This window comes from Drosophila guanche, unplaced genomic scaffold (genome assembly GCF_900245975.1).
Source record: "Drosophila guanche unplaced genomic scaffold, DGUA_6, whole genome shotgun sequence".
In the NCBI taxonomy this organism is placed as follows: Eukaryota; Metazoa; Arthropoda; class Insecta; order Diptera; family Drosophilidae; genus Drosophila; species Drosophila guanche.
Window position 1 is genome coordinate 8,421,460 of NW_022995747.1, and position 12,009 is coordinate 8,433,468.

The window sequence follows — 12,009 nt, forward strand, 5'->3', positions numbered from 1 at the left end:
TTTTTTTATTTTTTTCCCCCCCTTTCTTTTTTTTTTTTAAACCCAATTACACAAAAAAAAAAAAAAAAAAAAAAGGATTGGGGAGGGGGGGGGGGGGGGGGGGGGCAAAGAAAAGTTTTTTTTTTCATATATAATTTTATGCTGCATAAGCAGAGATAAGTTAATTGAAATCACAAAGAGCCGCGCAGATTGATGGGACTTTGGCTGATGACAAGCTCAAAAAAAAGAACCTGACAGGAGCCCGGAGGCACCGAGGAAGGTTTAGTTTTCACAGGCAGCGAATGGAAAAGTTTTCTCAACTCATTCATGTCATCCATAATATCATATCATAAGTATCATGTGATGTCACATCTTTCGAATGTTGCTTGTGCTTTGTGCTGGTTCACTTTCCTTCTGAAGAAGCTGCCATTAATACTAATTAACCCATTCATCTAAGTAAACTTTTGCACGCTCGAATCCAAGCCAAACATCGTGTGTTTGTGTGTGTATATTGTATACGTTTATATGTGTATGTATGCCTCATGCGGCGAGTGCACAAACTCAAAGCCTCTCGCTGTCATGCAGGCTGCACAAACACAAGTGCAGCGGGTGAGGGTTGCCTCTCACATGCAAAAGCAAACAGGCATACACATACAGGAACACACATACACAAATTGCAATCATTTATTATTATTTTTGTGTGCTTTGTCTCTTTGGCACAGAAAAAGTCGCGACTGTCGTCGTCGTCCTCGTCGTTGTCCTTCGTGCGCTCTTGTGTCAGTTCTGCTCAGCTCAGCGCTGAGCTCCAGAGCTAAGACACAAAGTACAGAGGCAGCACAGCGACGCACGTGGGGTGGTAATGGGCTAAGGGCCAATGCAGTGCAACATTTTTTGGGGGTCGTTTCAAGCCTCAAACCCTCAAACCCTTAAACCCTCACCCCAAACCCAACCCCAGCCACCACTCGCACACACACACTGAGAGAATTCTTACCCTAAATAATTAGCACTATTCAGCAGGGGGCTAGGGCTAGGGCTGGTTCGACTTCGACCTGGCGACCGACTTGCCATGCCCCACTGCTGCATGTCCCAGCCACTGCGTCCTTCGTTCTCGACTTGGTTGCGCTGCCTTGCGCTGGCCTGGCCTGCTGCACGTGCAGAAATTAACATTTCCGGTAATTTTGCGAAAATGAAAAGCAAAGCGAAAAATTAACGGCAGCGTCGTCGCCGCCGCAGCGCTGGGCAAAAGCGAAATGCGGAAAGCTTTTGTGTTAAATAAATATTAAAAGGAATTTCACCCTATCACCCACTCCCTCCCCCACGCTCCAGACAGCGCTGCGGAACTGATGAAGACTGTTGGTGCGGGCAGAGGTGGGTTGGCAGGCGACACACCGGCATCAGGCTGAATCGTTCTCTGACTGTGATGTTGGTCTTTTAAACACACACACACACAGAAACACACAGGCAGTACACATACTTTTACGCACACAAACCATAACGAGTAAATCTGTGCGTGTTCCCTTATGTAACCATACATAAATACATACAGATGTACGTAGGTGTATGTATACGTACATATTTATGAATGTCTGTACATATAACGGCTGTTTGGCTGTGTGGCTGTGTGTGTGCTCGCACACTTTTTATTTAATTGGAAATTGCGTATACGCCACCGTTAATGAGCCCATTGTGAAGGCAGTCGAAAGGGGTCCGGCGCGCGGAGCCTTTGCGGGTTTCCCCCGCGACGACTGGCACTGGCTCTGGCTCCGACTGGGGCTCGGCTCGGTTCGAGTAGTTACCATTATTGTAAATCAATCGTCAGTCGCTCGCAGGTTGCCTCGTTGCCCTGTGCTCAGGTTATTGCTTTCGCCCTTTTGCACAACGTCAACTCAAAGGCAAGGGCCGCCAATTGAGGCATGCACGCAACATGCGAATGACTGGAGGACTGCCATGGACTACTCTACGTAATGCACGTACGTTATGAGCCCCATCCCCCGACTCGTCTTGATTATATGTCTGTGTCTGTCGGCGTGTGAGAGACAGACAAACGAGTCGGCCACTAATTGCAGTCAAAGGCTGCTTTAAATTTGCACCGCGAAATCCCTCGATTGGCAGCCAGCCCTTCCACCCATCCACCCATACACAGCCATCGCATATTGCCTTCGGTGTCAGCATGTCAAGCGGTTCCCAGGTACCCAGCACAGGTAGAGGCGACTGCCTGCCTTTCATTTCATTTCTTTTCCGTTGTTTCCTTCTGTTTCCGTTACTCCCTGGCGACTCGTTTGCTGATTAAAACGGTGCGTATGTGTAATGAGTTAATTAAGTTTTTACCATCATTTCATTCGGCTCGTTGTCGTTGTCGTTGTCGTTGTCTTACACACACTTGTACTTACAGCACACACACATATGAGACATGAGCACATAAATTAATCATAAATCCTTTCTAGGCGTACGGCAAGTTACAAGTGTTTTGTATATTTGCCGAGGACGCACCTGTCCGTGCCATGTGCCCTGTCCCCTGTACCCTCTACCCTCTACCCTGTCCGTGTGCTGCCTGGAAAGCGTTAACAACCTCGTCGCAAGGATAGTGAGTGGAGGAGTGCTCAAGTCGGTTGGACTAAGTGTGTCAGCAGTGTTGTGCCAGTGCCAGTGCCAGTGCCAGCCGGCAACGCCCCCTTGTACCATTTGATTAAAGACGGAAGCTACTCAGTGTGACTGTGTGCGTTTCCTACAACGTGTGTGTTGGTAGTATAGCTATCCACTTTTATGCCTTCCTTAGGCCTGCCTCTGCCTGCCCTCTGCCTCTTGCTTGGTCTTAGTTGTTGTAAATTTTATGTTATCCGCTTTCATTGTTTGTGTATGCGTTTATTTATGTTCTCCACTGTACGTACGAAGGGTACAGGGATATGTTACTGATTTTCCTCGCTGTTATTTATGCGTTTGTGCTAAACCTTATTTCCTGTTTGTCTTACATAAGCTGCAAACGTTTAATTACACGCACAAACCTCCCCCGAGGACACTTTCAGTTTTGCCGCAAAGTTAAAGTTTCAGCTACAGTCCCTTCATCGATAGTTTTAGCTATCCGCTGGTCATACTTTACTGATAGAAGAATTCCATTTGCATGCCTCTCTAATGGCAATTATGAACTGGGAACTATTTCTGGGCCTAAGTGGGGAACTCTCGACTGCATTAGAGCTAAAAGCGTTTTGTTGGCGGCTATAAAACCACCGGCTGACCGACTGCTGGGACTGCCCGCTGTCATGTGAGAGCCCCAAAACAAGCAAAACATTTTGACGCCAACAACCGCAAAACGTGCGGGCCACAGAGAGGCAGAGAGAGATCCACAGACCCGCAGCCCGAAACGCCCACAACTTAACCCACAAATTGATGAATATGTAAGCAAATAAAGAAGACTGACACGCAGCATGAGCAGAGGGGGGTTGGTGCTGGGGAAATTGCCAAATATACATACTATATAAAAAAAGGATCAAAGTCCTGAGGCGCGTTAATTTTCCCAGTCGTCAGCAGGAAAAAGTTGGGCTCGACCCAACCCCGACCCCGACACGGATGCTGCTTACAAGAATACGAATATGAATGCTAGTCGCACACACACACACACAGAACACACACACACACACACACACACATCAGCAGCACAAATTATATTGAAATGTTAATAATCCAGTTGCTTAGACGTGCTGCGATGGAGTCTGATGCCTGGGCCTCGGTCTGTCCCCTAAAAAGGACAACTCAACTGTAAAAGGATATTTACATGGAGATTTGTATGCCGCTGACTTATGACTTTGATCAATGCCAAGCTGGCCCAAACTGCTCACCGCACACACCCATTCCAGAACCCAATCAGTGGGCTCCATCCATCCGTTTGTCCGTCAGTCAGTCAGTCCGTCTGCGAGGATGGTCCCTGCCACATTTATGTGCTTTTGAGAGTCACTTATGCCCACAATTTGGCACTGCGGTTATCTGGGGGATACGCTTTGATATATGACACGACATTGGGTCTTGGGGGCTTGGACTTGAGGGGCGTTGCTGGGGTCGCTGTGTGTCAGCATCTTGACAAGTCAGCAGATCTTTAAATTAAATTTGCTTGGCTCAAATCATCTCGCATTAAAAAGTATAATGTGCTTATAATTTCATTCATTTGCATCCGGCATGGAAGGGGGGGCATCAGAGAGGAGGGTCTGGAGTGGACTAGATGGACATGGCCTGCTGCTGATGCTGCTGCTGCTGCTGATGCTTCTGCTGTTCTGCTGCTAAATGCTAAATGAAACTAAAAAAATCTAATTAGCGCTGGCCAGTGTGTAAGGAGCCGTGGCAGGAGGCGAACTTAAAGCTAACTTTTCACTTTAATTTCATCTTAATTACGCGACTCCCCCAACTAAAATGCTCGCAGACTCCAGTTGGCAGGCAGCAGCCAATGCAGCGAGCCATCTGCTGTTTGTGGAACATTCTGAAAGCCAATCAACTTGAGTCGCTAATGAAACTGCAGTCACTTTAAGGAATTTCAACTTTCAACTTTTGCCCCAGCCAGATCCTGCGCTGTCGCTGTCGCTGTCGCTGTCATTGTCACCATTAGACGCCGCCTGAGCTGATGATAATGCTGATTTTTAATGTTGATTACCGCAAGCTGGAAAGCCGCAATCCTTTTACCACATTTTTCCCCTTTGAGCATAGGCATTGGCATTCCCCCCCCCCACTCTGACTCTGTGGCACACAGGTCGAGAGTCGAGTCGTACCGGTGAGTGTCTTGGTTATCTGATGAGACCGGAGTCAGCATCATTTCCGCAAGTGTGCGTGGCATTTAAGTTGCCACTTAAATGAGGCAGTCACTCGTTTCGTTTCGTTTCGTTTGGTCTTTGTATTGTGTAGCTGCCACAATGATGGTGATGCTGCTGCTCCTGCTGCTGCTGGTGGTGGCAACAACCTCTTCCTATTTCGCTTTTGTGGCATGGCCCCGGAGGGTTGTGCTGCTGCCGGAGACAGGACGCAGGACGCAGGACGCAGGACGCAGCCTCATCAAGGCGTCGCGTCGCGCAGATCAAATGAAATTTTCATTGTGTTTTGCCGCACATTGCGATTCTCTCTGTGTCATTTCAAAGTATTTGTGTGTGTGTGTACGTGTGTGTGGCCGTGGATGGGGCAGGAACAGAGACATTCCTGGCAGCGCCACGTTTTCCACCTTTTTGTGACTTGACTCGAAAACTTTTTGGGTTATTGTACGTCTCCGAGTTGTGCACTATTTTGAAATCCCTGTGAGTGCTGAGTCGACTCCCCCCCCTTTGCTGTTGTTGTTGTTGTTGTTGCCACCGGCGTCGTCGTTGTTGTCTTCGTCCTTCGTCCTTTGCCCGCGTCCTTTTGGCGCGAGCCAACGTCTAACGTGTAAAACAATGACTCATTAAGACTCATCTAAATTCTAATGAGATTCAGTAACTATTAAAAACAAAACATGACAAAGGCAACAGTGGGAAACAGTGGCAACAGAGGCAACAGCAAACGCAAATGCGGCAAAGGGTTGCTGCCCCCGAAGGCAACTTCCCCAATCAGCCACCTTCCCAACCCCCATCCGGATCTGGCTCTTATCAACCCGGCAGCCAGGCAAAAGGACTTGGACTCGTGCTTGGGTCGTATTTAGTGCTGATTTTGCTACTTCGAAAACTTTAAGTTTGGGTGCCCAAAATTTAAGTCATTTGTATGCCAGTCTACGCCTGCGCTTGCCTTTAAACAAATGTCAATAATTTGATTTAAATGTGGCACAGCACGGCTACGATAGAGGGAGGATTGATGGGATTTAGGGTTCCTGCTTATAATACAATCAGGCACTCCACACGTTGAACCCATTCCGCTTGCTGATCGCGTGCAAATTTCGCATTTAAATGCCAGTAGGCGCTCGTATTCCAATTTTGCAGCTCGATGAGGGTGGAGGCTTGCGATTTGCATTTACTGTGTTGACAATTGTGTGAAAAGACAATGCAGAATAGAACTAAGCAAAACAGAACTGGGAACCGTAACAACAAAAGCGGTGCCGGCGCCAGAGCACCACCCAGAACCGGAGACAAGGAATTTGCGTATCAAGAATCGAAAAAAGGCAGGCCAGAGTAGAGAATGCATTGGACTCTCTCTCTCTCTTTCTCTCTCTCTCTCTCTCTCTCTCTCTCTCTCCTTCACAGTTGAATCAAACGAACATGTGGCCTTATACATTACACACACACAGACATACATTGGAAAATGAAATGGAAATTGCGTATGTTGGCTCCAGCCAGAACAAGCGAAAGCGGCGCCCGTCCACACAAAGCAGAGTCGAAAGTCGAAAGGAAAATGCGAACACAAAGAATCTATATTGCTCCACAGCTCTGACCGTTCGTCGTGTGTTTGCATTGGGTTTTTGGTTAGTTATATCGAGCCCATGCATGCACACGCACCCAACCCACCAGCAGCCTCTCTTGGAACAGTCAACAACAACCCCCCCGGAATGAACCCCATTTAACGCTGTTGTAAGCGTTTGCCAAAACGCGGGCGCAACAGACAACAGACACTCCCCGCTCCATGTATCTGTGCTGCTGCTGCTGCTGTGGCACATGTTGAAAGTAAACGCGACGCAGGTATGCTCGTAACACCACACCCACCCCAGGCTAACCCTCTATTCCAATCTGCATATTTGTCGGGGCCCCACGAAATGTAAAGCAAGTAAAAACCTGGGTCAAATTGCGGTTACCGTTTTTATTTTCCGCTGCAACTTGCTCTCTCTTTCTGACCCAGCAAATCCATTACACTTATTGTCTCTGTCTCTGTCTGTGTTTTCTCTGCGTGTATCCGTGTGTAGGTGTTGATATATCCACACCTACAGCGCTGCCCGTGTCCGTGTGTCACTCGTTAGGCGCCTAAAACCCTGACCATAGTTTTCCCCTTTTTTTTGTTTTTCATCCCGGACTTGTACATATGCGTCTAACCGTAGAGGGGCAGCGATTCCCGTGCGGAGGGGAGGGACACCCTTTTGGGATCGGATTCCGGTTCGGTGTTGGGTTCATTCTGCTGGGCGTTGGACTGTTAATTGTAAAGCGTTTCGTTTTGGCACTTGGCTTGGGTTTCTCTGGGTTATATATCTATTTATTTTTTTGTTTTTTCTGGTCAAAAGGGTAGGGAGCAAACCTTACGGCTAGCAAGTGACTTTATTTAGTTTGGCACGCTTACAGTTAATTAATTTGGTTGATGGCAAAGAGTTAGTGAGAGAAAGAGAGTACCAAAAGGGATAGTGTTGAGGTCATTCTGAATGAAAGAAATATGTTCTAATGGCAAGCAGCCACTTCAATATCCATCAAATACATTCCCAAACCATTCTCTAGACAAATTTTAAAGTTAACTTCCTTCCTTTAATATGTTTAGAAGGTTTCCCTTTTAAATCTTCAACTATTTAAAATTCAATTAAAGACTTGCAGTTACCAAAATTGTTGACGGACCAAAGCCAAGGTCTATGGGGGATTCGTTTCTGTTCCGTTCTCCCCCTCCCTTTTCCATGCAGCAACAGCAACAAAAACAAAAACTCGCAAATCAAATTCAAAACTCGTCGCTGAATGAAATGTTGAAATTGCACATCCCGCGCGTCTGCTATCCCTCTCCAACCCGCACCCCACACACTGACCGTCACCATGCTGCTGCTGCTCCTCCTCCCACTGCCACTTCAATCCTCTGTTCCTAGCCTTACCTTTTTTTGTTTTATTTTTTTTTGTTGGCTAGCTGCGCAGCTGCTGCACTTTATTTCAGTCACTTGCTGGGCTTTTTTTTCCCTCTGAATGGTCTTTTTTTTGTGTTCTTTTGTTTTTGGGACCCGAGTGGCTTGTTTTTCCATGTTTCCAGCTGCCTCTCTGGCTCGGCGAGGGTGTGTCTGTAGCCCGCTTTTGTGTGCTAGTGCGGTCATTTAATTTCGATTTGTGTTTTAGATTGTTTTGCGTTGCATTTGTTGATTTTTGCCATTTAAATAGAAATTTTTATTTTCTACACGTTCTCTCCTGGCCAAGGCCTGCCCCCAATCACGGTGGCACGGTGGGAGACCGAAACCTGGCAGCCGTCGCCAGATTTTTGTTCATCCGTGCACTTCCCCCGTGCATGGTTTTTGCGTACTTTTCTTTTTTGTTTTATTTTTTATTAACGCATGTCCATGGGGCATTCGCCAGAGTGCGGGGCCCGGCAAATTGGATTTCTTTTTTCGGACATTTGAAACTGACGAACGGCAGTCTGGGACCGAGAGCACCGGGGCCGATGCTGGAGCGACGTCGCATGCAAAAACCTAGCTCAAACCCTCCACATCCACCCCTCCCCACAGAGCCTTTTATGCACAAGAATCGGCCATCGTTTCTATTAGCCACGCGCATTCATAAGAGCGGAAATTTAATCTATGCCACAGTCGCCGCGTTTCATTTCAATTTTGCCATCGCTCGCTGGCAAACTCTCTTTTGTCAATTTAAAGCTGCCGGCAAATGCTATCAGCCAGCACTGTTCGTTAGATATTTAAATTGGCGCAGAACTAATGAAATAAAACCAATGCGAGTGCACAGCCCAGAACCCACAGCCAGCCCTAGTCCCAGCCCCAATCAGCCCCAGCCGCAGCGATATTCCCGAGTGATTTCCGATGGTTAAATTCGTGCTGGCTGGTTGGATCGCTGGTTGGTTGGGGGAACGAACCACTAGATAGACTTGCAATGTCTCTTGGGTTTTGTCGCGTTCTTAAAAACATTTTGAACAACTGCTTTGGTCCCATGCGGAAACGTTTTAGTAGATATTCGCCAGTTGCTATCCAGTTCAATCTGAGCTGAATTTTTATAAAATATTAGGGTCTAATACAACATGACAAGCTCCTAATACATTTATAAATTCATCCATTCGAGACGACTTCTTGGCGTTGAATTTCTTTTGCCAAATTTCGCCCCAGAACTTTGTGCCGAGAGGTGGGAGGAGGTACAATGTGCGTTGATCTTGGCATGCGGCTCACGTAGCATCTTGCTTTAAATGCTTAAATAGAAGCCAACAAACGGAAGCTTCAATCCGGTGGGCACACAGACATACGAGAAAGAGAGAGAGAGAGAGACATTCAAGCCAAAAATTGGCATAAATAAGTAAAAGCGGCAACAGCGGCAAAGTCAACGTCAACGTCAGCAGCGGTCTGGGTCCCAGTACGCCATATTGCGCATATAGCTTTCCCTTTGAGTGTGTGTGAGTGTGCCATGTGTGTGTGTGTGTGTGTGTGCGTCTGTGTAGTGTATGTTTGTGTATTTACTCAACTGCTGTACCCAAAGCGCACTTGAGTGTGTATCATCATCAACATCAGCTGCTCTTGAGCCCCAGAACCCAGGACCAGGACCAGTTCCTGGACCTAAACCAGAAGCAGTAGCAGCAGCAGCAGCAGTGGCAGTGGTTGAACCCGCACCCAGGCATCAACTTGAAGTTTCCCTACTACTCCCTACTCCCGACTCCATCCAACATACACCAAACGCCGCCAGCACTAAAGATACAAAGCTGCAGATATAACCGGAGGAGCTCGACGAGTGTGTGGCTGTGTGAGTGTGCTGTATCCTTCCTCCCTATCGTTCCCATTCTGTGGCCACTACAGTGACAGTATCTTTGGATGCTTAACAACATTACAAGCTGACTTATGAAAGAGCCAGGCTGGGTCCGGACTGGGGACCAGTGCCTCTGCCTCTGCCTGTGCCATTGCTGTGCTGCTCCTCCTGCCCTCTTGCAATTTGACTTGACTTTTACGTATCGTCAAGTACTTTTCTGGTTTTACCCACTCGGGGGACATTTGTCAGTCGAGAGACAAATTTAATTTCTCCCATTTTTCGAGCCAGGCGATGTCTGCGCTTAGATATGAATTGCAATGAAAGTCACAGTCGTCATGTATGACGAGACGAAACGAGACGAGACGACGGTCTGTGGTGTCCATGTCCGTGTCCATGTCCATGCCTGGACATTGGTGTGGGTCCATGTCCGCCCCCGGCTGTCTGAGTGGGTTTTTGTGCGAGTGCAGGGCCCCGGCAAACTCGTTTTTAATATGCAGCCAGAAGTCGGAGCGCACGCAGCGTATGCGTAATTTTATTACAACTGCCAAAGCTGCTCGATTGAGGAACCAGAGCACACAGCCAGCTACAAATGAAATGAATTGGGGAAGAACTATTTTTGGCTACCCAACTTCGACCCTTTATCTGTGCCTCTTCCTCTGTCTCTCTCTCTCTGTGTCTCTCTCCGCCACACGCATTGCACAGAATTCATTTCGCATTTAAATTGCTGTTCAGAGAGCAATTAGCTGAAATTATTGTTGCTACGTGTGCATCGTCACTTGAGCTGGGGCATTGGCACCGACAGCTCAGTCAGGCTGCCGGAATTGGGGGATTTGTGTGGGTGTGTGGGGTTCGAGGTGGATGAGAGAAACTGCGGCGAATGCTTAATGTGTGCCGGGGAGGCCATTATTCAGTTTCACCACTTGGCAAAAAATGCTGATTTGCGGTTTGCCAATGCCAACCACACCCACCCACAGGCACAAACACTAAACTCAGATCCACAATGCCAACATCCCATCCAAACCATCCCAAAACCCACACAGAGAATTCACAATTATTTACTGAAGCTTTCCCAAGGAGCACACACACACACACACACAAAACACAACACAAAAAAGCGAGGCAAAAATTATGCCAAAACAAATCAAGCAAATGAAAATATCACAGCCACAAAATCAAGGCAAGACACACGCAGCGCTGCACAGCGGTGGCTCTCTAGCAAACGTATTGGCCTAAATGGGTGGAGTGTGGGGAGGGGAGGGGAGGGGAGTGGTGTGGTGTGGGAGAGGGCGGTGCGAGCATGGGGGTGCCACAAATGCTGTGCTTAATAGGCATCAGCTGGGTATTAAGTTGTTGGGTTTTTTTTTTTCTTTTTTTTTGTCATCGTCTTGCCCGCTTCTTGGCAGCATGACAACCTTTTTATGTGTGTGGATGTGTTGTATATGTGTGTGTGTGTGGGTGTGGGTGTGGGTGGCAACCAGCAACGTCTAACGTCTTGCCCAGTCTCTCCTTCTGTTGGACAAACAATTTGGGGAATGCCATTAGGTGACGCCTACGGCTGCAATTTTCTCTGGCTTCAAGTTCGCTCTCTCTTTTTTGTTGTTGTTGCTGCTGCGGGGAAGGGGAATTCAATCACATCATCTTTTGTTAAACTCGCAGGCAGCCAGAGCCAAAAGGTAATAACAACCTGAAGGAAGGACGCGCGACCTGCGTCGTGTGGCATCGCACAAAGGAATCGAAATAAGGACGCCAAAAAAGTGTTGCCTACTTTTCAGTTAATGGTCGTGTGGTTGGGCGGGGAAGGTGCGATGGGGTTGGGCTGAAGCCACAATTGTATTAGCATACAAAGCGGCAGCCAATCTGCCACTAAACAGACAGAAAACTCCGAGGGCCTGCATTTATTTGGCTTATAAATTTAATAGAATTTACAAGTCTATTGCTAACGAATCACTCACTGTTTGCCTTAGTCAACACCCCGCCAAATTGCATTATAAACTTTGGCCTTTACACAGCCCCCCACCCCACCACCCATCATAGTTGTCCGCGTATGTTTGCCGCAAACTGTGGCACGCAGAATGGGCTCGGATGGCGGGGGAGTTCAGTATAAAAAATTAAAAATTAATAGCAACTGGCGAGTGGCGAGTGGCGATGAAAACCACAATGCAGCAAGAACAACAACCACGGACGAAACAAAAACTCACCGACTAACAAAGTGTAAAAAACTATTGAGTGCTGGCGTCCCAACACTTCACTGTTGTGCCGTCCCCCCTCCTCGATTGCCGCCACTAACAAAAATTTCTAATTTAAAAGTTTTACGCCCAACCGCCGACGAGCAACCGAACGAACGAGGAAAAACCAAAAACCGGGCGAAGGCGGTCGGGCGGAGTGGAAGAAAATGAAAGCAGCCGAAGCTGGAAAATGGAAAATAGCAACAAAGACAGACGGCAAATAAAAACGCAACGAACAC

The 12,009-nt window shown here is 47.6% G+C and overlaps 1 protein-coding gene across 2 annotated transcripts in view; it reads right to left on the bottom strand.

The window, feature by feature from the left end:
• The window catches only part of LOC117582993 (nucleolysin TIA-1), a 39,607-nt gene that overhangs the window by 15,186 nt on the left and 12,412 nt on the right, over positions 1-12,009 (bottom strand). The window lies entirely within an intron of this gene.